At 51.9% G+C, this 24,359-nt stretch overlaps 1 protein-coding gene and 1 long non-coding RNA gene across 51 annotated transcripts in view; one reads left to right on the top strand and one right to left on the bottom strand.

The window, feature by feature from the left end:
* The window catches only part of CELF4 (CUGBP Elav-like family member 4), a 297,686-nt gene that overhangs the window by 25,757 nt on the left and 247,570 nt on the right, over positions 1-24,359 (top strand). The gene's annotated exons all lie outside the window — the stretch shown is intronic.
* LOC109493416 lies at positions 15,432-17,847 on the bottom strand. The gene is made up of 2 exons (XR_002147640.3): positions 17,433-17,847; positions 15,432-16,229 (listed from the first exon to the last, which is right to left on the bottom strand). It is a non-coding gene; the product is annotated as an uncharacterized LOC109493416 (long non-coding RNA).

Raw genomic sequence — 24,359 nt, 5'->3', positions numbered from 1 at the left:
TTTTCCTTCATGGAAGAAAGTAAGGCCCTGAGAGCATCATGCAGGCACATACTCACGTAAGCGCGTGGGGAAACATGACGTGGGCAGGTGTGGAATGCTGTCATGTGCACAGTGCCTGGGCTCTGTGTGTGTGTGTGTGTATGTGTGTCTGCCTGTCTGTCTGAGAGGCGCCTAGCCCTTGTCCACCACCCAGACATCCCAGCCGCCTGAAGGAGAGGGTTATGAACCACAGGCTCTGGAATCAAACTGGGTCCAAATGCTGACTCTCCCACTCCCTAGCTGTGTGACCTTAGGCAAGTGGCTTCACTTCTCTGTACCTCAGCTTTCTCTTTATAAAATAAAGATAATAATAGAGCAGGCTGAGAGTTGTTAGGAGCATTCCGTGAGATAATACGTGCAAAGCTCTCAGCGTGGCTCCTGGCACATCGTGAGCTATTAATAACCGCTAGCTGTTACAGTCGTTTTCGGGAGGCGGCGTTTGCTGCGCTGGGGCAGCCTCGGAGAAGAGGCACGTAGGGAGGGCAAGACAGAAGGATTGCCTCACCCTCATGCCTGAAGTTTAGGGGGCTGGTGAACCGGTGGGACAAGCTGCAAGGGGACACCACCGGCCCGCGTGCAGGGCGAAATGGCAGGAGATGCTGGGGGGCAGAGATGGGGTGCTGATGAGAGGAGGTACACACAGAGGAGGAGGGGTAGAAATGAAAGGGTGGGGCCCTAGCATGTTCTTCACAGCCTTCGTCTTCCTGTTGTGCCTTAAAAATGTCCTGGTTGAGGGACGAGGGGGAGAGAGGGAGGGAGAGAGAGTCACAGGTGTAAGTGTTTTACTACAGCAGAATTGCTTTCTGCATCCAGTAAAGCAGCAGGACTATTATTCCCCAAAACCTTGCCCTCTAGGGCCTAAAGTCTCACCTGGGAGATGAGACCAACCCACAAGGGACAATTAGAATGAAAAAGAATCTGAGCCAGAGAGGCCCCTGAGGGAATCTCTAGTCCAAGGCAGCCATTGTAATACAAATCACTTCAACAGGTATTTGTTGAGTGCCTCTTCCGTGTAAAGACAGCTTTGTGGGTGCTGGGCATGATTCAAAAAGAGAAAAGATAGGAAAGAGTCTCTGCCCTCAAGAGGTTGAGAGCAAGAGAAAGATGCCCCAGGCCTGGGCTGCTGAAGGTGAAGCAGACATTCCATGGTAGGTGGGGTCCTGTGCGGAAAAGATTACAAGTAAGAACTGGTACTTGAGCTCTGAAGGACGGGTAGGAACAAAATGCTATCCATAGGCTGGGCACCTTGCACAGGACCACACAGCTTGCAAAGACCAGAACCAGGCATGAGGTCCTTCCACCATGGAGAGATGAGGAAAAGGGGCCATATCCCTACGCATAGGGCACAAAGAGTGAGGACCTTGGAGGTGCCCATGGGGAGAGACCAGAGCCATCCTCCCTCTGTCCTGAAAACCTCCCGAGAAAGTCCCGCCCAGACGCGGGCTAGAGGCCGCCTGTGTTTTCAGATGTGGCCAGCAGAGGGCACCAGGAGTACTGCGCAGCCTCAACCATAGCGTGGTCGCACCCAGTTCTGGATTCAGAGCCTGAGGCCCTCAGGGCACAGGGCGTAGACATCTGCCCCCTCACACACCTGCGTGGGGTGAGGCAATTATGGGACACCAGATGGGAGAGCTACCTGAGCAGCTGCCACGTGGAGGTGGGCTCACAGAGCATGATCGGGTGGACAAGAAGTCTCATGGCCCTCCCAGAATGAGGCACGTCCATAACGGTGGCACCTGGGGTTGAATGAAGGAGCTTTCTCCCATGATGGGCCTGAACCTGGTTGTGACATAAAATGGTGTACTTTCTGTAGTTTCCATTCGGAGAAATCAAAGGAAGGGGACTCTCCGACTCTCCATCTGTCACCACCTCTGAGGTTCATTCCTCAATCCCCTGCAATCAACCAATGGGGAAGAGCTCCTGTCATTCTGTGCACGTGGAGTCAAGGTGGAGAGATCAGACCGGAATGGTCCCCAAAGACGGCAATTTTCATGTCCTTTTGCAGACGCATGACGGAGAAGCGACGTCATTTTACACAGAACTGACCAGGAACCAGTCTTCCTGCCTTAATGATAAAGGCCACTCACAGTTGGCACAGTTGGGTCACCCTTTTGCAGAAGACCACCCCCTGCCAAGGACTTCCCAGGGACTCTTCTTGAATAGAAGCCCCATTCCTGGCCAACCAGCCCAGGTCTTCCGAGTGTACACAGTCCCGCTTCAGTCCAGCCTGGCCGAAATTTCCCAAACTCCAAAGGATGTGGGTCTGAATTCAATTTTCCTTCTCACTCTGAGAACTAGTATATGTCTGGTTTGGGAGATGACAATTTGGAGACTCAGATGACCGTAATCATCAAGGTGGTGATACAGCAGGAGATGAGAGGGGAGAAGAGGAGGAAATGGAGGGAGAGGGACATGTGAGAGAGAAAGAGACGGGGCAGCCGGGAGCACAGAGTGACCAGGAAGGTGTCACCAGGCTGAGGATGGGTGACCAGGTGCACCAGCCAGTCCTGCTGCGGCCCCGGGCCGGCGACGGCTAAGCTGCACGGTGTGACGTCAGGTCACGTCTGTCCCGGGCTCTGTGCGTGTGAATCTTGTGAAGTCAGTCAGCCAGAGCACCCTGGCAAGTCGGGGATCCTTCCCCGGCAGCACACAGCTCGTGCCAGCCGGGAGGTGTCATCCTCGTCGTTCTCCAGGCCCTTGGAGCTTTGTGTGCACGAGTCTGTGAGACATGCAGCGCGCGGCCGTCTGCATGATCCTGTGGCTTGTGAGGCAGATGTGCAGGTCGTGTGCGGGGGCGGGGGGTGGAGAGCGAGTCAGACTTGCCAGGCTGGGGGTGAGGACCTTCGGTCCTGTCTTCTGCCACTGACCAACTCACACCGCGGTCTCAGGGGGGTCACGCCTCTCTGGCTCCATCTCAGCCTCTGCAAATGCAAATGGCAACTCCTTCCTCACTTACTGCGCACGGATATTGTGACACTCGAAGTAGGCAAAGACGTGTAGGAAAGACATGCCCGGTATAGCCCTGTAGCTGGGACACCTAGCTCAGGCTGTCGCATGGCCAGTTCTCTAAGAGAAGGGGTGGACAGACAGGAAAGCCGTAGAAGAGTCAAGCTCCGGGGAAGAGAGAGTTCCCAATTGTCGAACCCGCCTTTGGCCCCAAAGCTTGTCTTCTGCAGGGGTTCCCGCAGACCACCAGCCTCAACCCAAGGCCACACTGCCCTGTGCGGCCTCAGCTCTCCCTGGGGAAGCCTGTTTGCCCCCCACCCCTCCTAACACCCCTCCAGGGAATACCCTCCCACTTCTCCCCATTGCTGCCAACACAGTGACTCAGAGTCATTTCCAAGGAAACCAGAAAGAAAGAAAGAAAGAAAGAAAGAAAGAAAGAAAGAAAGAAAGAAAGAAAGAAAGAAAGAAAGAAAGAAAGAAAAAAGAAAAAAGGAAAGGAAAAGAAAGGAAAGGAAAGGAAAGAGATTCCAGGCATCAGGGGAAATTAACCACAAAGCAAGTGGTTCCAGAGGGGCACTGACAGCACCCAGGACACAGCTCGGGGCTCCCAGCATTATCAACACCGTTCTCAGAGGAGGGGACATAAACAGGACATATGTGCAGGGGCGTGGGGAAGGAGATGAATGTTTCCCCAAAGTGGAAATTAAAGTTATCAATAACACTTTGTTGTCGTGTTTAGCCACAGGGCCCTCTCAGCTAAAGCAACCAAAGCAGAGCAGAGCAAAAGTTAGCAAGGGCCTTTTCACCAAGGGACGAATCCAGCTCTCGGTTCAGCATGGCCAGTTTGGGTCCAGATAGGTCTGGCTCAGCTAGCGCTGTGACAGCAGGGCACACTTGAGGGGGCTTCTCCTCAGGGTCCCCTCCCCCATTCCTGGTGGTCGCTCACCCTCCAGTGGGGCTCAGGGCCGGTGTGGATCCCACACACAGGATCCTGGGCACATAACTGTCTCCTTGAGCTCATGGTACCTATATACATCCTTAAACAACACACTTGTATGAATACTCTATCTGTAGCCCACAAAGGTGCACACACACACACACACACACACACACACACACACACAGGAGTGTGTACCACACCAGGTGATGGGTTCCATTCAGTTTTCCTGTTAGTCCACTGTTGTTCTCTACTAACCGGGTAAAGTGAGTCAGGGCGAGGATCTTGCCATATGCACCTACGAGTTGCATGGGGACTGTCTGCTGGTTGGAAGTCTGAACCTCAGAGCCACGGGGCCGCTGGTTTTGGAGAACAGGAACAATTGGCTTCAGAATTTGTTCCAGACAGTGGCATTGGTCTCATTTTAACACTTCTGAAATAACCAACCAGAAAAGACAACAAAATGACATAAATTGACCTAATAAGGTATGTACTGTCTTGTAGCTTTGAATATCAAGAGTTGGATTCTGCCTCGTCCAAATCATACAGAGATGTTATTTTTAATTCTAGAATTGCAAATCGTAGGCAGGAAGGATTGCCAGCAGGGCATTCCATAGAAGGAGAAGGCCCGGGTGCAGGGAGGCAGGCCCGGCAGCTGGGGCCCCCGGGTCGGCCCTCCTTCAGACAGCTTCCAGAGGAGAGGAGGGCAGAGGGCAGCTTTCCGCCAGCCCGCTGTGTAGACAGCTCTACCTCCCTGCCGCTGCCCCTCAGGCTCCCCTTGTTTCATAAAGTGTTGCGAGTGGCCTGGCTCCTGCCGGCCTGCAGGGCTCTGAGAGGCTCGTCTCCTCTCCTCTCCTCTCCTCTCTTCTCCTCCAAGGCTGAAACTGTGCAGACAATAGGCCAGCGTGGAAGTGTCTGCATTCATATTCAGTCCTCTGCCTTCCCTTCCCTCTCTTCCCCTCCCATTCCTTCCCCTCTGGCCCTGGGGATGTATTTTGCATCCTTTAAATGATCTTGTTTATTCTATGTGTCGGAATATAGTTATCTGAATATTAATTATGGCTTTAGTGAAGTTCATCGGTTGAATGCAGGAATTGAGAATTCCTCCTTCACTTTCAGCCACCTGCTTTGATTTCTCTGTTTATCTGCTTGACTGAGCTGAAATCAGTTTCTGTAAGTGAAAGTCGGCTGCTTGGAGCAGATGTTAATGCTCAGAAATAGTGTACGGTCTGCTATTAGCATAAGTAGCATGATGCTAATAAATAGAGGTGCGCAGTGCTGGTGGCCGTGGTGGCGGTTGGAACTGAGGGACGGCAGCCTGCCCGGTGACTGAGCCTGAGCACTGTCCAGGGGAAGAGGGAGAGGCCCGGCCTGGGTGCTGGGCACATCTCTGCCCAAGCCAGCTCCACCCTCCCGTCCTCAGCACCCCGTATGCAGCCGGCTGGGGGCCGATGATTAATGACGGCGAGGGCTGTAACCAAATTGTAGTGCCATTAGCACCAAGTCACGACTGACAACTAGATCTATCATCTCTGAGGTTCCTATCCAGCTAACTAATTTAACTATGTGAATACGGGAAACGCTGCTCTGATGCCATAAGGTAAATATTGCCAAAGCCAGGAGCCCACTGGTGACCGTCAGTAATGAATGAGAGAGGAGAAATCCATCAGGACCCAGTGGCCAGGTCCACAGCCCTGGTTGGGTCAGAGATCTGTCTTTGGAATGACTCCACCATCCACCCCCGTGGAGCCAGGTCTGGACGGGCAGCTAAAAAGTGGGGACCTGGCGAATCCAAGCCCCTGCCTCCAGGACCTCTCCTACTCCTTGCCCCCTGACAGGGAGATGACAGGTATCCTCACTCAGAGGACAGATGTGATCAAGGCAACACCTCTATCCCAATCCTCCGAATTTCCCCCATCTCTGCAGCTCCCCACTTTCTCCAGGAGAGGGATGTGCAGGCGCTTTGATGAGAAACAGGTGGGCCTCACTTGTCACAGGAGGTGCTCCTGAAATAGTGAAGGCAAATTGTTATTACCTTCATTTTTGTCTTCTTTCTTTCTTTCTTTCTTTCTTTCTTTCTTTCTTTCTTTCTTTCCAATGAATCCTATTGAAATGTGCTATGTTTGCTCATCAGAAGAGCCTTATAAGGAATCCTTTTTAGAAATGAAAGAATCCTCTGCATGTGAATAGTTGCCTTTTACTTCATCTGGTTTATGAGTTTGGGAGTCCCACACGGCCATGTTCCTTAAAGCCACCCCTTGAACTACAGGTGACTTATTCTCTGAATCAGAAAGCCCCCCGCTCAGATCACCCTCCTACCAGAGGGGGCAGTGACTAGGGAGGTTGGGGAGGCAGGGGGCAGAAACATGAACTCTGTGATGGAAACCCTTGATTCTCCAAGTCCTCGCCTGCCACGCTGGGGGCAGAGGTCTAATTGGCTCTCTGTAGCTCATCAAATGTGGCATCCTCTCTGGGGTGCCCCGACTCCCATCCAGGGAATCGGGGATGAGCTCGTGGGATGATGTCTACGAAAGCAGACATTTCAGAAGACTCCAAGCACTCCAACAGTGTGACGGAGACATTTGTGCACAAGTACACATGTTGTTCTGCCTTGGACCTACAGACCCCAGCCCTGATTAAAGCCAAGGGCATGGTATCCGGAGTGACTGAGCCAGCTTGCAGAAAGGCTTCACGCTGCATGTGGCCACCCACACCAGTAAGCTCAGAAGAAAATAATGGCAACAACCCAGATAATTCTGGGAAATTTAACTTCCATAAGAGATATCCAGATAATGGAAACAGAAAGACAGACCTCAGGTGCCTGAACAATTCTACAGTGCCCCCCTTTTCAGAGAAATGCACTAAGACAATCACTTTAGGTAATCGATAACTACCTAAGTAGATAATACACACCCTGTGTATAGCACTTTCTCTTTTGCAAAGTTCTTTCTTCACTTTTCTCTGTCCTGAGGTTCGAAACTGCTCTATGAGGACAGTGGGACAGGAATTGTTATCCCAAATGACAGATGAGAAAACTGAGTTTGAATATCGTTGTCAAGGGAGAGAGGGCAGTTATTTCCATTGACAAAAGGCTAGGTTCATTTTTGTCAGAAAAAAAATTAACACTGTGTCACTTGACTTTTTTTTCTTCATTATCTTCCAGAAAATAAAAAGTCAAACTCGTGACCCATGTGCCCTAATCTGGTTATCACAGGTGGGAAGGTGTATATTTCCCCTGCATCCCTCAAAGAGGCTGTTATCATTTCCTTTAAAGATGTGTTCTCTAATCAGAAAGCTATTCCAGATGTAAATGGGATACAGTCTCCCCAAAAGATAGCATCCACCCCTCCATCCGTTATTGCACACACTCTGGGCAGGAGTTACAAAGGTGACTGAGATGCAGTCCCTTCCCTCAAAATACCTACAAAGAAATAAAATACAAAGCAGCATTTTCCCGAACTGCCACAGGAGCACACATTCAAAGTGCGGGGAATGTTCCAAAGAAGAAAGGCTGTCTCCTGAGGGGATGACTTGGGGAGCGACTGCACAGGGTGCCCTTCGATCTCGGCCTTGATGAATGGCTATGATTGCGAAATGCAAAGATCAGCAGAAGTGCCCTCTGCAAGGAGAAGGCTGCCTGAATAAGGCCGAGAGGAGCGGGTCAGGCAGGGCGGCCCCCTGTGCGGACCAGGCAGAGGGAGCTGCCCTAGGTGCTCCAGGAATTAGAGCCACAGTTGGGGAGCAGGGGCCATGGGCTCAGGCCCTTGCTCCAAGGGCATTCCTGGCATTGGCACGCAAGAGATTAAGGCTAGAAGTAACAGAGAGATCCTCACGGGAGCTGGGGATGAGCCTAGATCACTCACCGCCCTGTAGTGACCAAAGTAGACCAGTGCCCTACCCCCCTGACCTCTGTGTGCCCTGCACTCAAGAACCCCAGCTGCACTGGTTCCCCTCGCTCGGGGCTGCATCCCACATCTGGAAAGCCCTGCGGGACAGGGCCTCCAGCTTGGGCACAGGAGAACAGCAACTCCACCATGGAAAGCCTCCATTCCCAAACTTCTGTCGCCAGAGACCCTCATTTGGTTCCCTCCCACCCCCAAGTCCTCTGCTTCCTTAAAGGTTTTTGCCTTTAAAACAAACTGCTGTTATTAAATAAATAATTGATTCCCTTCCCCATTTTTTATTAATCAAAGGCTAATCAGAGGCGCAGATCGGCATGCAGCAACCAGTGTTAGCCACACGGAGTGGATATAATTCTTGCTAAAAGCAGCAAGGTGCTATTTTTGTTTTCCCCGTGCAGCCTCATCAAGGGGACATGTGTAATTTCCATTAGGCTTTGTGAAATACTGAGAAAGACCTTGGCTTCTGGGATTCCAGGTTGGCAAACTCAGCTAAAGAGTCCACACCCTCAAGGGATCCTGGAGGCCTGGAGAGGGGACACTTTGGGGACCCTGCTCCCACATGGTGGGGACCCGCTGCCAGAGAGAAGGGTCTGCTGGCACGTGGCAGCTCATCAGGATAGGCAGCTCAGGACCCAAAGAGCCTTCCGGGGCCAAGATTCAGGCTGGAACCTGCTGTGGACAGAGGCTGAGGGTCCCCGGGGCCCCTCAACAAGCCTGTGACTTCACCCAGCTCCTTCTGTCCCATAGCCAGTCCCCACTCCAGCTCCTAGTCCTGGCAGACAAGACACCTTCTAAACGCCCACCCTTCCCTTGCTGGCACCACCCCCAGCTTAAAAGATACTACTGGCAACATCATGGTTCTACGACCTGGACCAGATTCTTATCAGTCCTTTTTTTTTTTTTTTTAATCCTGCTGACTTTTTTCCTTCCTTTTTTTTTTCTCCCTCTCTCTGTACTTATTGATCCCAAACGAGGAAAAAGTCTATTAATCCTAAACCCAGAGAAGATTAGAGATAGGGCCGAAAGGGCTTGTCAGGACAGAGCCACACGGGCATTATCTCCTGGGAAGGTGACCACGTCACCAGCAGGAGGAGGAAGGGGAACAAAGGAAGTAAAACAAAGAGTGGCCGCTCCAGGAAGCAAACGTGATGCTGAGAAGGATCCTCCAATCTCCACTCCTCAACCACCTCCCGCCCTTCCTCTGGGATGGGAAGTTGGGAGGAGGTAAGGGGCAATAATTATGGTCATAGCCCACCTGCCAGCCCTTTTCCATTCTCAAAGCACCTTCTTGGGTAGGCAGAGAGGAGTTTTCATCTCCATTGAGGCCACAGAAGCCTGAGACCTTGCACAGGGTCACCCACGATCAGGATAGCATTGGGTGATAGCCCTGTCCCGTCCAGTATGTGGAAGCCTGTTTGGGACTGCAGGACTGCTGGAGTGGCACTTGGCAAGGGTACAGGGGAACTGGATGACCCACCAGAGACTCAGGCAAGTTCCATAACCTCTCTCTGCCTCAGTTTCCTTTCTCTATAAAACAGACACAATAATTGTAAGAACCTTACAGGGTTATGGTGAGAATTATGAGATCATATGTTAGTCTTATTATTAATAAATCACGATTATTACATCTTCATCCAAAGTTCAGGAAAAGAGTCCTGCTCACTGTCCTCTGCAAGATGGACAAGGGGTGCAGTCTTTAGGGACAATACAACAGTAAGACCATGTGTCAACGATGATGTAACCAAAAGACCTTGGATCTGTGCAGTGACCGTCATCCACTCTGTGTGCAGATTGCATGGCAAACCCACAGAACTATCCACGGCAGCCCTTGGGGACCCGAGCTGTGGGCCTCAGCCTCTCTCCACACCCCACTCCTCACTGACTGAATCAGAATCCCTTGGGGGTGAGGCTCAGGCACCATAACTTTTCAGGTGTAGACACTGAGGCCAAGGAAAGTCAAATCTGTGTCCAAGCTGGGGTGGCTACCGAGTGGTAACTGGGTGCCAATGCCCTTAGGAATAGGATCTACCCTGTCCTGCAGCTAGTACCACACCATGGTCTCCCTCAAAAGGTCAGCCCTAGCTTTTCCAGAAATCCACCAGGTGCAGGGAGAGCAAGTCCAAAAGCTTCTGGCTTCCCATGCCCATGGGAAGACAAGGCAGCAGGCTGTCTCACCTCCTGGAATGCCTCTTCTTCCAGTTCCCCTGCCTCCATTCCTCTCTCCAGCTTCCTCGATGTGGGAGCTGGTGCCAGACTGTTTGGATGCTCCCTTGTTTATAGGCTTCGCTGAAGACCTCCCTCATGCAGTGAGCCTGCCATACTCCGTCCAGCCAAGACTGACGCTAAGGTCAAAGATGTTATCTGCAGGCTGAAGGGCAACTCTACCGATGTCATCTTGGATGGAGCACTAGATAGGGAGCTCCGTGTCCTGGCCACCTCTCAGGCTCACCAGGTGAGAGGATGAAGTCAGGATCATCCATCCAACCACTTCCTGAGAACCAGATACATGCATTAGGTCATCGGTTCTCCCACAAACACTGGGAGGCTGGAACTGTTACTATCCCCATTTTGCGGATGAGGGCACTGAGGCACAGAGGGACTTCCCTGGTCAACAGCAGTCTTGCGGGTATGGTTCTTTTTTGTTGTTGTTGTCATGTGTATTCATTTTTGACAGAGAGAGAGAGAGAGAGAAAATGCAAGCAGGGAAGGGGCAGAGAAGAGAGGGAGACAGAGAATCCCAAGCAGGCACCGCACTGTCAGCACAGAGCCCCACTGAGGGCTCGAACTCACAGACCGTGAGATCATGACCTGAGCCAAAATCAAGAGTCAGACATTTAACTGACTGAGCCACCCAGGTGTGCTGAGAGTCTGGTTCTTAACCCCGTGCTGAACCACCTTCACATGTGGGTCCTACTCTAGAGCTCAGTCCCCTAGAAAGCAATTGTGGGATAAAAAATAAATAAATAAAGGGATGAGCTAAGAGCAGATGGCTTGTTTTTTTATTACCTACTTGAAATTATGTCAGTTAGACTCCAAGTTACTGATCTACAGAAGAATAACGGCAAAAGGGATGGTTTGGTACAGTGGGGGGAAATGCTGAACCAGGAGGCTGGGGTGCTGAGATTTTTAAATTATTATAAAAATAACCCACACACAGTAAAAAGTACAAAGGGGTATATAATGAAGCGGGATTCTCCCTCCCATTAGAGACCCCATCCCACTCACCAGAAGGAGCAGTTTTTTGGGCATTCTTCCGGAAATATGTCAAGTACAGACAGGCACGTGCAAACACACCCACAGACACTTTCTGTTGTGGGAATTGGAATATGCTCCCAACGTTGCTATGCACCTTGACCTTTGACTTTCCATTAGATCTCGGACCTTTCCAAGTCAGCATGCCTGAGGATCAACTTACTCCATTTAGTAGCTGCAGAGTATCTAGTTGTCCAGATACTCAGTAATTTATCACACCCAGGTCCCCACGGACAATTAGGTTCTTTCTAGTTTTGTTTTATTTTATTACAAATCACACACAATCAACATCTTTGTGCACATCTGCTGCACATAGGCACGCTTCCACCTGTAGAATAAATTCTTCCAAGTGAAATTATTTCAGTAGATTTGAGCATTGTACATGTTGACTGACATTTGCTTCCAAAGAGATTGTATCCATTAAGCTCTCATTAATTTTTTTGGAGCCCTATTCTCCCAAACTCCTTACTGACATTGTGTCTACCCAGAAAACAATTTTTGTCAAGACTTGGGTTTCTATTCCTGCCTTGACACCAGATATGAGGCCTTGACCAAGTCACCCTGCGGTCTGGGCCTCAGCTGCCTCATTTGCGACCTGAAGGTCAGACTAGCTGATCTGTAAGGATCCCTTCAGCTCTTCCTGTCTGTGATTTTAAGTGTATCTATCCAGTGGCTGCAGTGTGTTAAACTCTGCTGAACCCCTGATTTCTCCCAGCCTAAACGAATCTAAAATCCGGTTGGGGTGTAGAACACACCCTGAGAAGGAGCCACTTGGGAGAGCCTGAAATCAAGAGTGAAGTTGAGTGGTTTAGTCCACAGGCTTGTAAAGGGTCAAGGAGAGCGATGTCAGGTGTCTATGGCCAGGGCGGCTCCTTGGAAGCGGCACTTTTGTGGAAGGACCAGGAAAATGCACAGAGATGGTCTGTTGTAGATGACAAATGACAATAGGAAACATTTTATCCCGCTCCTTCCCAGATCCTGGGAAGCCAACCCAAATCCACTCTCTCCCCATCTACCCCACTATGGGTTTGTTTCCCCACAGGGGACTGAAACCCGTGTCTCCCAGCGTGGTTTGATGTTCCAGCTCCCTAAGGATCAGGTCCTACACCAGCGGTTTCACTACGTACTGGATTCTTTATAGAAACATCAGTTCAGTTTGCTGTTTTTTGTGGGGGGGGGGATATTCTACACATAAACCTTGATTAACCCAAGTTCTCAGAAAATGGAAGATTCTAATTAATTCTGTTTTCTGGGTCATATAGGGTAAAAAGGGTTTGGAGGAGGCTCAAGGTCCCTGTCGGCTTCAGTCAGCCCCTGCTGGTGACCCTTGTCCAGCGGGGTCCACATACTGGCCACCTCTGCAGGCAAGGCTTCCAGTAGCCAGACATTGTTGCGGGTTGAAAAGATGAGTTTAGGTGCCGTTTGGGGCTTTCGTATGCTCTACGAAGCACAGAGCTTGCTGTCTTCTTGATACTTGCGCTCATTTGCCAAGGGCTTGGCTCATCTTCCTGAAACAGGAGTGGGGACAGTGGAAAGAGCATGTGCAGTGGGTGCAGGGTCCTCCTGATGTTATGCTATGTGGGGCTCACATACATTAAGAGTATTGACCATGGTTTATTACAGACGGAGAGCCTTTTAGTTTAACTTTCCACACTATAGATAAGGAAACTGAGGCCCAGGGATGCAGGGTGGCTTGTTTCAGAGCTCTCAGAACATTGGGGTGGTGACCACATGCTACAAGTCAAGCTCTTTCAGGATGGACAGGTTGCGTGACTATCCCATAAAGGGCAGAGCTGGGGCTCAAACTGTACCCACTGGGCACCAAATCTTTCCCCAGAAGGTTCCCATGGGCCCAAAAATCCCTTCTCTCTGGGCTTTGGAACCTGTTTGTCAGAAGGGGGACCTGCAGTCTATATTTTAGAGGGCACCTCACATAACCCTGAGGTTGGCTGTTGGTATGAAAGATGTCCCTCTACGATAAGCTGCTTTCAACGGTCCAACTAAAAATCAGCCTTAAAGAATCATCATATTTTTCATGCAAGTGGCTGTAGCCCAAGTCTGCCCCTCCCAAGCACGGAGCACTGGCTAGAGGAGCTGGAAAATCCTTGCCAGTCCCCACAGGTTATAAGCAGTCTCACAGCCAGGCAGATGTCAGTCACCTCTCTAGGTGTAATATCTACCTCCTTTGAAGGGTGCTTGTGAGTTGAAATAAAATGTACCTTCTAACACCTTTAAAAAGGCTGCCTCACCCTAAGACCAGGCATAGTCCTATTCCTGGCCCTGCTGCTGTCTGGCCGTGCCGTGGTTCTCTGCCACTATTCCTCCAGAGCTAAAGAGAAGATACAATCATTTCCACGCCACCTACCTTCCAGAGCTGCGGGGATAATTGAGGTCAGTGGTGCTCAAACTTCAGTGCTCTTCAGAGCCCCTGGAGGGCTGGTTAAACACAGATGGCCAAGCCCCTCCCCAGAGTTTCTGATTCAATAGATGGGTAAGGCCTGAGAATTTTGCATGTCTAATAGATTCCTAGTTGATGCCCATGGGCCCATACTGCAGGTCTGGGGCCACCTTTTGAGCACTGTGAACAAGGGAACTTGCAAAAGGGATTTTTATTATTAAAAAATGCAGGACCCTTCTTTAAAGTAAAAAAGTACTATTTACTCAATTCCAACACCATATCTGATAAATTTCAATTTCATCAATCTCATTTGCTCATCTAAGAACCTATGGAAAATTTAGGAGATATTATAGACCAATCAGCTAGTCACCAAATGAGCCCACACCTGACAAATGAGCCTACTCCCTCCCCACCCTTTAGGAATGGTCAACTCAAGAAACCAGAAGATTCTCCACCCCCCCCCCCCCCCCACACACACACAAAAAAGCTTGTTCCCATCGAGAACATGTCTGGCTCCTACACACCCCTCCAGCTGTACAAACCTGGTCACAGACACCCAGAACCCACACATACACAAACATGCAAGGTTGCTCCCACCCCCTCCACACACCCTGGAAACCCACCTGCGAAAAGGCTGTCTGCGGTGAGCACAGCTGGCTCCCCATCTAGATGTGGGGGTCCTCTCCTAACATGGGGCTATTGTCTGAGTTAGAAGGAACAAATTAAAAATGGAAAAGATTCCCAGAAGTCATTAACCCCAAATCAGAAGGGCCTGATGTTGGTTCCTATTGGTGAAGACACGTGTTAATGGGCATGAAATCTGGAGGGAGGGCCATTGGCCTAGGCTGGCGGTGGCTGTCGGCGGCAGGGGAAGTCACCACAGGGCTTGGAGCACTCAGGGGCGACGGGCAGCTGGAGCCACCCTGTGGCCAGCTCAGGAGGGAAGGGGAGGCAGAGAAACACAACAGAAAGGGTGGTCCCACGAGCAGGAGGCACCGAGGAAAGAGGAGAGGTTTTAACAAAGAGAAAAAGGAGGAGGGCAGAATGAGAAAGGGAGGGCTGGAGATCGAGAAGCCCCGGGGAGAGGAAGGGAGGCGCAGACAAAGACAGCGGCAAGCCGACAGCGGGATGGACCCACGCCGCCAGACTGGAGCGTCCCAACCCCGGCCCGCTGGGGCTCCTGTCAGCTGCTGAGGTCACTGACATTGACCCCCTGGGGGCCACGGCCAGAGCGCACAGGGAGCAGGAGCGGAGCGCGGGACGCGGCTCGCCACCCCCAGGGGGCGATGGCCGGCGCGGGGGAGGCGGATGGAGGAGCCCACTCTTTTTCTTCTCCTCCCCCCTCCCTGCCCTTAATGGCTCGGTAATTGATTGGCCCCGCGTCCTATTTTCACCGCGGGCGGCCGGCGCCAGAGGTCGGCTAATATCAATATTTCCCGCGGCTGCTCCGCGGTCTAGATCCTCCTGCTCCAGGCCGCCCCGCCGGCCGAGAATTTACCTTTGGTTTAACAAGAAGTGGGAGCTGAGTCAGGGATTAGGGCTTGTCAAGTCAAGTCAACACAAATAAAAAAAAGGGGGGGGGGATGGGGAAAGAGGAAAGACATTCGTCAACTCGGGGAGCAATCACGACAGCCTGGGGTTAATTGTGGGAAGGAGGAGGGAGGAAGCCAAGGAGGGAAGAGGCGGTGGCAAAGAGGCAGGGCAGGGAGAGATGAATGAGGAGGGAGACAGAAAGGGATTTTAAAAGACCATGGAATCCTTATTCCTGTGGTTGGCATTTGAAGCCATCTGTAATTGGCCATTTTCCTTCTTCCCACCCACCTTGTCACCCCGCAGCCACCAACACCACTCACACAGGCACCCCTGCAGCCTGACCCATTTCCTTACCTCTCCCTCCCCCATAATATTTTCTGGTCCTACTTTAAGTGGCTCTTTCTCTCCAACCAGATGTGACTCATTCAAGGCAGAGAGAAGAACTAACATTTATGGAGTATTGCTGTATGCCAGGCACTGTGCCAGGTGATAATCAAATATTAGCTCATTGAACCTCCTCAACAGCCCAGAAGACAGGCTCCATGGGTGCAGGGCAGGGGCTGTCCACTCCCCTCGATGCACAGCACCCGGCTTCCTTCGTGTAGCTCATTCACAGTGGCGATGTGTTGAAAGATGGAATAAACGTACAAGCAAACGGCAGCCAGCCCATGCAGCACAGACACTGTGGACGCTCGGTGAGCCTGAGTGGGTTGCCCAAAGCCATACACTGTCCTCTCTTCCACTCCTCCTGTCTTCACTTCTTGTTGAGTGATTACCTGTAGATGATTGGTTTGTGGCTCTTTATTAAAGACGGTGTAGAGACTCACGTTCCGCACTGGGATGCAGGACCAGGAGGTGGTGGCAAGAGACTTTGTGAGACAAAGAGCAGGGCAGCCAAGAATACCGTCCAAGTGGGAGTCCTCTTAGCAAACCATGGGGATCTCCACCTGTCCCTAGGCCCCATTCTGCCCACAGCCCGAGCTGCAGGAGTCTGTCGATGAGCATCCCATGAAGTGCCCGAATTTCCCAGAACCTCACAGGGCTAACGGTACTCCCCCAGCAAGCCTGTCTCCCCAGGCTGGATCACCAAACTTCTTATCCTCGGTCAGAACTGCGCTTGTGTGTCTCAGGATCTCAGAGCTGGGGCAGCCTGGGGATTGGAACACATGGTGGGTCCAAGTGGTAAACAATGACACTGGTTCCTCCAGGACACTGACCTCACCTGCAGGGGAGGTAGGGGGTATGAATGGATTTCCTGATACCCCAGAAGAACATCTGGGGTCCCTGTGAACCCTGCTCCTGGCCCCAAGAGACCCGAAAGAGGGTGAGTGGATCCAGATCAACTCTGACCTTTCAAGAGCTGCCCAACAACTGAATCTCTTAATGCTTCTGCAGATCCATGGGGTCCCTGTGTCTGTTCCTACTCTGATCTGAGTACTGAAGGCTCCCAAACCCAGCACATCTGCACATGTGCCCTGCCACACGGTGAGCCCTCAGGGAAACAGAAAGAGGAAAGCTAAGCAGTCCCCACCCCCACGTTCCCAGTCTAGTTGTAGAGAACAAACCTGTGCACTGCCAACCAATTACAGAACAATGTAAGGGGGCGTTACATCATCCTGTGGTTCTTTACACTGAGAATTCAGCAGAGTTCAGAGACAGAAGAGCTCAGTGTGGCCGGACTGATTGGGATGGTTTTGTGGAGGAAGGGGGACAGGGAAGGGGTGAACGCAGTGCCAGAAACTAGAGGTGGATGGAACTGATGAAGGGACCTGGGAGACTGGAAGTTACCCTGTAGAGTGAGCTCAGAGAGGCTGGAAGGAAGCCAGAGGGCAGAGATATATGGCCTCAGGGCCTTCAGTGGGCCCTGCTGCCCCATCAGCAGGTGTAAAGTGAGGATGGGGCCTCCGTGATGGCCTGGGGCTCTGTCAAACAAACAATCCTGCGCCTGTTGAAAATTCCTCGGAGCCCTCCCTCAGCTCTTCTCTCAATCTCCCTGCTAATGTGAGTGAGGAGCATCATGACTTTTACAGATATGATTCATTGCCCCCTCCAACACACACACACGCACACACACACGCACACACACCCCTATCTTGTCCACCTGGCAGAGTCTTAGCAGACAGATAAGTGTATTTCTCCTTGTGGTTGATTCCCGGATCCCAATCTCAGTCCATCCCCCATCGGTGTCAGCTCTCTCCCTGAGTCCTGGTCCGGCTAGGGGCATAGGGAGATGTGTGCTCCCTGCTGCCTGGGGCTTATGCCTGTCGCAGGCCAGCATAGAAGAAGCCAAGTTGGTCACTGTGCTAAGTGGTAGACAGTGGAAGGCAAGGGCAGGCATACAAGGACAGGAAGAGGTTGCAGGGATCATAAGAAGTGGGACCAATTTAGAACATAATCCGAGAGCTGCCCTTTAGTGAGGTCTCACCACTCTGTGCTGGCCACTGGCTTCCATGAACTCGCTCAGTCTTCACATTTCTACCAGAAGGGAGGTGCTGTTTCTCTTCTCTTACAGATGGAGAAACAGAGGCCACAGAGGTTAAGAGCAGAGGTTAGTGGCAGAGACGGGGTTTGACCCCTGGGCTGCCAACTTCGGAGCCTCAATTCTTAAACTCACTGGTGCTGTGTGATGATAACCTGCTGTAACCAGGTGGCTGGAGAAGACAGCAAGTCCCTTTGTGACTTCATAAAGAGGGAACTCGATTTTCCCGTATTCCAGAGGGGGTACGTGAGATGGTGTCCCCTGCTCTCTGTGACTGTCACTCCTTCGGCCCTCCTGCCTGCTTGGCAGGATGAAGGACAGGTTTTCATAGGCAGACAGGAGAGGCCAGGGTCATCGCCGGCAAAGGCTCACCCAGCGCTGCTCCTGCCGCCCAGACGTGTGCTCTGATCGTCCGCTGAAAATGTCACGCGGGAGACAGGCACGCTCTGATCTTCAGAGAGCTGCGGTGCATCTGTGATGACATGTGGGCATCAAGATTTGCATATTTATTATAGATAAGCTGTCAAAATGTATGTTGTCAATTTCACCTTATACTCCAGATTTAATGGTGCGCGTAAAGGACAGAAAATCTTTAATATTAATATTAATATGATTTTAGATTATAAGACCGCATTGTAGATATCAATCAGCCAACCCTTAAGGACATGTCACTCGAGTTGATATAGTTTATAGAAAATTAATGTAATCCATCCTGTATGATCTATTACAGGGGCATGAAGAGAAAAAAGAGCGTGTGTGCTTGGGGCGGGGGCTGGGGGGCCATTATTACTTGCCACAGTTCTCCATACGTGCTCATTTGTGTTCGTGCCTGAAACATCAGAGAGGGGAATTGGCAGATTTCAGACTCGGCACGGACCTTGGGGATCCGCCGTGCCAATGCTGTCACTTTGCTAGGAGGAAAGGAAGGCCCAGCAAGGGGAGCGATGGGGCCACCGTCACTCAGCTTGTTGGTGGCAGAGGTGGGCCTGCGCTTTGTGAGGGCTCTCTGCACGTTGCCCAGTGTGCCCCGTGACTCCCTGATATACTCCCATCCTCCCCCTCGTCCCTAGTTATAGGAGGCTGCTCGGGAAGGTGGCTTCTTCATCTGTTTCAAAAGATCCCAGGGATCCCCTGGTCTTCGAAGGACTCCTCCCCTTGAAGAGGGGCCTGCAGGGCCTTGGCCATGGACAGAAGGGCTTTCCTGGTGATTGCAGAGGTGCCAGGATGGTCTCAAAGCCCCCACTGCTCACTCTACCCGTGTTCTGACACCTGAGGCTTTGGCACTGACACTCTTCTTACTTAAATCATGGACTAAACATCTATTAGGGGCATGGCAGTATGATGGGAATAGAGTGACCACCAAGAACTGTTCTCTCTGGGTGGGAAGGGACAATCCCAGGACCGTCTTAGAACCTGGGCTGAAGCCCCTGCCCCAGCCTGAGGTGGTGCCATCAGCATTAGTTAAGCCCTAGGGTTTCTGAAATGGACCTTTTTGTTCCCAAGTGCCACCCAGGCTAGATGAGGCCTCCAGGGAGCAGCAGTGGCTCCTGGGCTCCCAGCTCTGCTCTCAGGTCCTGTTGTCCCCACTGCCTACCCAGCCACCCGCACCCAGCTGCCTTCAACTATGCAGAAAAAACTCAACTTTATTTTCCATGCAACCGCCCAAAGTCTATAGCCCTCTGCCAGCTGGGTCAACAGGTAACCCAAAGCCCATCCAGATCTGAGAGACCAGCACCAAAATCTGTTCCCTTGGTTGCTCAGCTATAAGACAATGGCTGACCAAATAGTCCTTGTCTAGGCCTTCATGTCTACACCATAAAATGCAAATGAAAAGACACACGCTGTGTACCTCACACACTGCTGGGCACGACCCGAGAAAGGTGGCAAACACATACAGCACCAGGTGTGGTTTCTGCAGCTCCGGGTCTGGAACCCTGGCACTGCTGGACAGTAATGTAGACAGAAAGGAGGGGCTGTTCCCGGGAGCTCCGGTTGGGGGGGATGGGCAGCCCACTCTTCTGGGGTGAGGCTCAGCTAATCCGGGGGCCCAGGGCTTGAGGGGAGAAGGTACAGACTAGGGAACATGAGAGACAGTATCACTGGTCTGCAGGCCTCCGCTCCTCCAAGGGCCTCAAGTTGGCTCTCTGGAAGCCCTTACCTTACCCAAGGATGTGGAAGCAACAATATGTTGGTGCCTGAATGTCCACAGTAACCCCCTCACAAGGCTCAAGAGAACACCTGGTCTCTCCCCAGGCTTCCAGCCCAGGAATCTTCCCCTCAGCCCAGGCCCCAATCCCTGCTCAGTTTCCCCCGTTCACTCCCTCTCCCTCTCGAAGAATCAGGCAAGTCCTGGTCATGGTAGTTCACGACGGTGGGGCTTATAAACCTCCCATACTTCTTATCGGAAGTAAGACCAGGCCTATCAGGGCTCCATAAATCACAGAGGCATAGAGGGTGGGCGAGGCCCAGGCCGCTGGGGAGACACAGGGACCTGAATGGACCCAGCCGGATAGACATGCTCTGGGCTGCACACAGATCTCAGCATCTTACTTACATACCACAGCAGACGATCAACACCTGAAGCATTTTTCATCCTGTTCAGACTACAAAAGCTTCCTCGGATACTTCTGTGTTAGTGATTCCGTACAACGGCAAAATGCTGATAGGAGAATTTTTTTCTTTTTTTAATCTTCCACCAAAGGCTGGGAGAAAGATGACCCAGAGAAGGGGGAGGGAAGTACAAATGAAGCCAGACAAAATGAGGAAGGTATGCCATCCTTGAGCACGCTTCTTTTTCCCAGGAAATGTAGCAAGTCATGTGAGGGTGAGGGTTTGGATCTGGGAGAGTGTGGCCATCCCTACTAACCCTGTTGGCTCAGAAACCCACCAGGCTCACCCCATCCCTCTCTTCTCATCACCTGCTGCTCTGGGGCCCAGCTATTAAAGGTTTAAAGTGGAGTGAGTGGGGACAAACCTGAGCATCCAGGAAGAGAGGAAACACAGGTGGGGCCAGGGCGGCAGCCCTGCTCTGGCCAGGCTCCCACACTGCCCTCCTCTCTGTGGGCTCTTAGCACCTCCAAGGGGAAGTAACAGGAGACAGTTCTTGGCTCCCTCAAACTCAAGGAGTCTTAATCTGATGCTCTCAGCCTCCTGTGGGTGTGGCGGATGGTGGAGTAGGGGGTGGACCATGATCAGTTTTAAGAGATCTCGTGATCCCCTAAAATTGTATGAAAATGGCGTATGTGTGCATGTATGCCTACATGTGTGGGTATATTCGTGCCTGTGTGTGTACTGGGGACATTTTTCCAGGAAGAATGCCTTCAGCGTCCCTCAGATTCTCAAAGGGCAAGGGACTCCTCTGAACCATTAAGGAACCCCTGGGCTTTCCCTCCAGCTGCTGAGCTGTAGAGTCAGGGCCTCATGAGGCAGGCAGTGGGCTGCCCGGTGCACAAGGCAGGACCCTGCGCTTCCTAAATCAAACTCCAGCCAGAGCAAGATAGCTTGCCGGTGACAAGGGTGGGAGGTGTTCTCCAGGGCCCGGCAGCCAGTGGGGGATGAGCAGGCTCTCTGTGTGGGAAGGGAAGCCAGAAGGGCATCCCAGCGGGCTTTGGCTCTGAGCACATGGCTTTCTCGCAATCTCTCGTCCTTTGTGCCCCGTGGCCCGCCAGGAGGTTGTTTTCTCTCCCTGACCCCGTCTGTTCAGCTCTGTGTCACCAATATCTGTTTTTATGTATTCTTGGGTCCCCTTTCCTTCGTTTCCTCCATTAATACTTCTCGTTCAGGGGAGGATAAACAGGGTCATAATCACGCCATAAAGTGAGCCACAGGCTGCGTGTCGCTTATTGCCCAGGGGTCTGCTAATTGGAATTTATAAAGTTCAATAAAAACTATAATCCAATAAGGGCTGAAAGTCTTCTTCATTTATCTTAGGGGTAATATTCTCCCTGCCCGCCCACCCGCCTGCCTGCCTGCCAGCCAGCAGGGAGGCCAGGGCACAGGGAGCAGGCACCAAACAGGCCTTCCCAGGGGGCCGCAGAGTTCCTAAGAGTCACTGGCCCTGAATCAACAGCAGGGTGGCCAGCTAAGGGAGAGTGGAGGGCCCGGTGGGGGCAGCTCCCACCCAGTCAGACATGGTGGCCACACCTCAGAGGCTGGGAGACCTCCACGGTCGTAGCATTATCTTTTATACCATTACAAACTTTCCCGGTTATGGCTCCCCTGACCCATGCAATTGCCTTCCCTCCAACCCCCAGCCTCTAGAAGAACTCAGGGAATCTACTGTAGAGAATCCTGTGTAAGGGTGTTGGGTGCAAACCTGGGATTGAAGGTGCCTTCCCTGTCCCTGGCCTCAGGAGTTCCCACAGAGCAAAGTGCCACGGTCACCGCATGGCATATACCCACCCAGAACTAGAGCTGTCTCAGTCACCCAACCTGTGCTCTATTGGCCACCCCCCACAGTGAGGGAGGCAAGAGAAGGTGGGGAAAGGGGTTCCCACAGCCAAATGGAGGCTCTGCGCCCTGAAGACAGTTAGAGAAATATGTCAGATAAAGCGGCAAACTAGCGTTCTGGTTTGCCCCAGGGACACAGAGGTTTCCCGGACATGTGAAATTCCTGCTAAAACTGCAACAGAAGAATGGCACAAGAGGGCACTGTCTCCGACGTGGGCTGAGTGGTGGGGAAGGCAGATGGAGCTCACCTCCACCAGGCACCTCCTGGGAGGACCCATCACCTCTGCCTGTAGCCATTCTGGAAACATCACCTCTCCCTAAGTACCTCCTGCAAAAACCGTGGAGTTTCCCATCACCTTCCAGGAAGCCCTCATTTGAAAAATAAAATGAGTGCCCTCCAGCAGGAACACACCTGCACCCCAGTTCCAAATGCAAACAGCTGGCCCATTGCTGGGAAAGCCAGGGCTCCAGGCACTCTGCAAGTGGGAAGAGGGGCAGGGCTCTCAGCCGCTGATGCCAGCCTTCCAACCAGAACAGAAAGAGGCAACGACTAAGCCCCACGGCCGTCGGGGCTTACTGGGGACTAGGTGGAAGGGAGAGACCTATAGAGCCGCTGCCCCTACCAATCCCCATGCTGGGCTGGGGAGTGTGTGCATGTGCGATGCCAAAAGTAGATGGTGCAGCCGCCACAGCCTCCCAGGGCCCCACAGTCTCACATGGAGATAACAGAGGCCAATGCAGCTCTTGGGGGAGGAAAGGTTGGTCAAGAGGTGAACCAAGGAGGAGAATCCCAGTGACGTAACCCGGGTGCTAAACTTCTCAGAGAAGGGGACCCGACTTGGTCTTTGGGCTCGAGAAGGAACTCCAGGAAGAAAGAATGTCTACAAGTGATGGAAGAATGGTCCAGGAGGGTGGGGCAGAGCCCTGCAGCAGAGGGAACAGCACGTACCCGGGTCTGGAAGAGGGCAGAGGGGAAGGCGTGGTGCACCGGGCAGGCAGGGGCTGGGACCTCTGCGCTAAGGAGAGTGCAAAGTCAGGAAATGATTTTTTGCCAGAAGAGGCATCTTTCCACCTGAGAACCTGAAAGATCTAATACCCTAAACCCACCTAATCCGTCTCCGGCCTCTCTCCCCTTTCCCTTCATACCCTCATCATTCATTCGTTCATCCATTCATTCACTCATTCATTCGTTCCACCAAAGCGCATCAAGGGCCTCCAGGTACCCAGCCCAGTCCAGGTGGCAGGGTCCCGGCAGTGAGGAAAGCAGACCGAATCCCTGCTTTCCCATGGGGTCACGTGTCCTCATCCAGATCATCCACCCTGGGTCCTGCCTCTGCTCAGGCCGTTCCCGTGCCCTGGCACGCCTTTCCTTTTCTCCACCCAGTCCAGGCTTTTCAAGCTGGGGATCCCCACCCGCTTTGTGAAACTCCATCTGCCCTTTCTGATCATCATCTCTCTTCCCCTAGTGAAGCAGCAAGAGCAGCAGCAGCCAGGGCCCACTCTCCCAGAACTCTCCAGGCCCCAGGCAGGAGGGCGGCACCCCTGTCTCTAACACTACTGCTGAGGCACTGATCCGGCACCAGCCTTCCCTACCCTTCCCTTCAGACTGTCAGCTGCATGAAGGAGGGGTCCCTGCCTCCCTCCAGTGCTGTTCTCACCATGCCACCTCCACTAGTTCAGAAGGAAAGAGAGCATGACTCATGACTCGTGCTTTAAGCTCCCTTTGGAGGGTGGGCCAAGAAACGCCAATTCCTACTACTTCTGTGCGGGAAGCCTTGGCCAAGGGAAAAAGGCCTTGAGAGGATGAGATCCTCAAGGAAGGAGGTCAGGACGGGCAGAAGGCTGGCGGGGGTGCAGAGAGATGCACGTAGCCGGGGGAGGAAAACTTGTTGCATCGGGAAATGATGAAAAGCAAAAACAAAAAAAGGGAATAAGGGAAGTCACTGGGAGAGGCAAGATGGAGTGTAATCTGAACCACAAACCCACCTCCTCCAGGCTCTGGAAGGCTTTTACTGTACTATAAAAACCACTGCCGAACAGCAAGCCTGCTTGATGACAAAGAGAGATAATTGGCTCTCATGCAGATTTAAGCCCAAAGTTATCAAATAATAATAGCACGCAGAAAGAGACACAGGCAAATGGGCCTGGAGAGCCCGCTTCTTCCAAAGGACGAGGATTTGTTAAAAGTATCTAAATTATGCTCCTGCAATGGAACAGGGAAATGGGGCATTTTTTTAAAGAAAGATTTTCTTTTAATGCTTGGATACATTTTTAAAAGTTCCTTTATAATTAGGGCTGTAATTTATATAATTTATTTTTAAAATATCCTTTTTTTAATTTCCACCCGGTCCAGTTAAAGTTGAACTGAAAAGCCCACAGTAAATGATTTTTTTAATAAAACCGTTTAAAGGAGCCCCAACCTGA

The sequence above is a fragment of the Felis catus genome, chromosome D3, assembly GCF_018350175.1.
Source record: "Felis catus isolate Fca126 chromosome D3, F.catus_Fca126_mat1.0, whole genome shotgun sequence".
In the NCBI taxonomy this organism is placed as follows: Eukaryota; Metazoa; Chordata; class Mammalia; order Carnivora; family Felidae; genus Felis; species Felis catus.
The sequence above is the reverse complement of the archived record's forward strand: the minus strand, read 5'-3'. Positions and strand labels throughout refer to the sequence as shown.